The following is a 4,180-nucleotide window of genomic DNA, read 5'->3' on the forward strand; positions in this document are numbered from 1 at the left end:
CTCCAGAAAAGAATGACAACAGTGGTTTTCCTACACTAGCAGGATACTCTGGATGAAGCAGAATTCCACAGCTATGTTAATTGATGGACAAACCAGCCAAGAATAAATTCCTGAGGTGAGGGATAAACAACTTCTTTGCCATTTGAGGGAATTAAGCCCTATCTGTGGAAGCCATTGCTAGTTGGAACATTTTTAAGGGCTGGAAAAGGCATCAAAAGTAAAAGTAAGAAATGGTGGGAAAATGGCCTTTGTTAAAATGTGGTACCTTTTGCCTCAGGTGCAAGAGCAAAGTAACACAAAGTGGAAGGATTTCCCATCCATTGGCAGATCAACAGGCTTATAACTTCAACTATTCCTGTTTTTCTAATAATTCCCCTATTATCTCTGAAGATGAGGCTTTTTCAATAAAACTATATGTTTGATGTGAATAAAAAGTGCCTAAAATTAGAAACTGGTGAAATCTGTAATCGCCACACTGGGGAAAGAAGTCAGAAGATAGAGAATTTTCTTTTTTCTTTTAAGAAAAGGAAGAGAAAAAAAATTGAGTCAAAGGGGAAAAAAACATAGAATGAAAAATTTGACTTCTTTTCCACTTGCTTTTTAGCGTCAAAATGTGACTTAGGTGGTCTTTGGAGTGATTTTTGGACCTAGCCTATTTTCTGTTTCTGATTTCAAAATTTTAAGTATATTGTATTTATTGCAACAAATCCATTTTTAAAAACCTGTTAAATATTGACTAATGTCAGAGTAAATTTTTTTTGGAAATCAAAAGGAAAATAGCCTCCTCAGATAAAAACAGATGAACTTAACAAGGGGAAGCATTTCTAAACAAAATATTTTACTTAAGTCACTATATCTCATAAAAATTACAAAGTTGGGACATAGTATCAGTAACATGTCTTATATTTTCCTCTTTAAAAAATCAGTTCAACCTAAACTGTGTGAAATTAATGACCTAACAATTAGTAAAGAATTATTTAAAGGACAATAATTTGATTGTACCCAGCAAATGGGACATATTCTAGAGACAAAAAACACAAATCTTAAATGAATTTAGTATTAACAACAGTGTTACCAATGTTATTCTGAAACAGTGCTGTGCTTAGTCACTCAGTCATGTCCAGCTCTTTGCAACCTCATGGACTGTAGCCTGCCAAGCTCCTCTGTCCATGGGGATTCTCCAGGGAAGAATACTGGAGTGGGTTGCCATGAATCTCCCCAACCCAGGGATCAACCCAGGTCTTCTGCTTTGCAGGCAGATTTTTTTTACCATCTGAGCCACCATGGGAAGCCCAAGAATACTGGAGTGGGTAGCCTATCCCTTCTCTAGGGAAACTTCCCAACCCAGGAATCAAACCAGCGTCTCCTGCTTTGCAGGTGGATTCTTTACCAGCTGAGCTACCAGGGAAGCCTTATTCTGAAACTATTATGTATCAGATGTAAAGTATATAACTATTTTGTTATCTTTTTAATATATGTAAAATCAGTTAGATGCCTGCCTTTTTATTCCTAATATTGTTTGTTTATACTTTCTCTATTTTTCTTGAACAGTCTCATCAGAGTTGTATTAATTTTATCAATCGTTTCAAAAACCAACTTTTTAATTTCTTGATTCTCTATATTGTATGTTTCTTGCTATTTTATTTCTGCTTTTATCCTACTTCCTTCCTTCTGCTTTCTTTGGGTTTGAAGTGAAGTGAAGACGCTCAGTCATATCCAACTCTTTGTGACCCCATAGACTGCAGCCTGCCAGGCTCCTCTGTCCATGGGATTTTCCAGGCAATAGTACTGGAGTGGATTGCCATTTTCTTCTCCAGGGGATCTTCCCAACCCAGGGCTCAAACCCAGGTCTCCCGCATTGTAGACAGACATTTTACCGTCTGAGCCACCATCTGTTCTTTTTCTAGCTTCTTGAAGTTAATACTGAGATCACTGATTTTTAACTTTATATTCTTCATCATCTATAAAAGGTTTCACTCTATATGTAGCTTCAGCTTCCTCCCACAAAATTTGACATATAATTTTCATATTTCCATTATTATTTAACTAAAAATATTTTATAATGTTCACTGGGATTTCTTCTTTAACTCATGGATTATTTAGAAGTTTATTCCTTAATTTCAAAATGTATGGTAATTTTCTACTTATCTTTTTGTTATTAATATCTATCTCAAATAATATCTCTATTAATGTCAGAGAATATTCTGTACACAACTTCTGTGCTTTGGAGTTTGTTGAGACTTACTTTAAGGCCTAGCATATGGTTAGCTTTGATAAGTGATACCCTGGAGAAGGAAATGGCAACCCATTCCAGTATTCTTGCCTGGAGAATCCCATGGACAGAGAAGCCTGGAAGGCTACAGTCCTTGGGGTCACAAGAGTTGGACACAACTTAGCAACTAAACCACCACCACCACACATATCCTTGGAAAAAAAACATTTCCTTCAATTGAACTCTAGTTTTTGACCCCTCACCCCCAAAGGTCTGTTTAGCTTCTCTATCTCTCAGCCACTGCTTTATGTTTACTTTCTCATTCCCATAGTCATCACCTTTGGGTTAACAAATTCTACAAAGTGAGAAATGGCACCAAAGTAGGGACTCACTTCTCTGGACTTCCCTCTTCTTTGGCAGCTTCTCCCTGAAAATCCTCACTGCCTAGGTAAGCCTCAGATGCCTTTTTTTTTTTTTTTTTGCTTTGGTGTCTTTGCTGAAAAGTAAGTTAACTGATACATGTCAGACTTTATGATATCTTGAAAGCAGATGAGTCCTTGAACTTTGTTCCTCATTTTATTTTATTATTTTTTAAAAGTTTTATTGGAGTATAGTTGATTTACAGTGTTGTGTTAGTTTCTGCTATACAGCAAAGTCAATCAGTTACACATATATGTGTGTGTGTGTATATATATATATATATATATATATATATATCTCCACCCTTTTTTAGATTCTTTTCCCATATAGGTCATTACAAAGTATTGAATAGAGTTCCCTGTGCTATACAGCAGGTCCTTATTAGTTATCTAGTTGATATATATAGTAGTACGTATATGTCAATCCCAATCTCCCAGTTGGTCCCTCTGCCCCTAGGGTCTTAACCTTGGGGCCCCAACATTTTATGAGCAGAAAATAGGCTGACAAAGCAGAGCAAACTACCCCAAAATACATGAAATGTCCACTTCACATATGACTAAGAAGAATAACCAAAAAACCTCCCAGAATGGATCGACAAGAAGCCTGGAGAACAATGGACAAGGGAGTTCCTCCCAAGGACTAGAATTAGACCTAAACAGGACCATATTCCCCACCACAAGGATCTGGGGTCCTTGGACAAATGACTACTGTGTATTTCCCATCCTTCCCCACTTGCCAAATAGGAACTTTATTATATTATGTATACCCAGTACCCAGTCCTTGCTACACCTTGGCATTCTGAGTATGTGGGTACAGATACCTTGCCCCTTTAGTTCATAAGTCTCTAGATCAAAAGAGACCTATGTCAATCAATGAGGGATAAGATTAAAAACAATTATGCCACATCGTTAGATTTACATACCATCATTTTTTAAAATGAGATTAATCTGTAGAGACTGACATAGGAAAAATGTCCAAGCTATACTTAGTGTTAAAAAAAAATTATATGCTTATTACAATTTCCATTTCTATGAAGAAAAAAAAAACTGCTATACCACTGCTAACTGTAGTACTATTGCTAATAACAGCAAACACCATTTATAAGACAATGTCCTATGTGAAATATAAATTATTTCATTTAATCTTCAGAACAACCCTATGAGATAACACTATTTGAAGATGAGCAAAATGGGGGACAAATAGGTAATGTAAGTTACCCAAGAATTCATAGACAAAAAGCTGGAATTTGAACCCTGGCAGTCTGGCTAAGCCACTATGCCAGGCCACCTAATGTTTGTATGTAAGCTTATACACACACAGTTTACAACGATATACATCAAACTCTAAACAATAGTTCTTTATCAAGGAGGGATTACAGTGACTTTCAAATTCTGTTACTTTTGGGGGTAATATTTAGATTGTTTTTTACACCATGGATATACTACTTTTGTAAACAAAATTATTTAGTTCCTGCCATGAGCCAGGAAATGGCATGAGCCAGGAAATGGCAACCCACTCAAGTATTCTTGCCTGGAAAATCCCATGGAC

Source organism: Budorcas taxicolor, chromosome 2 (genome assembly GCF_023091745.1).
Source record: "Budorcas taxicolor isolate Tak-1 chromosome 2, Takin1.1, whole genome shotgun sequence".
In the NCBI taxonomy this organism is placed as follows: domain Eukaryota; kingdom Metazoa; phylum Chordata; class Mammalia; order Artiodactyla; family Bovidae; genus Budorcas; species Budorcas taxicolor.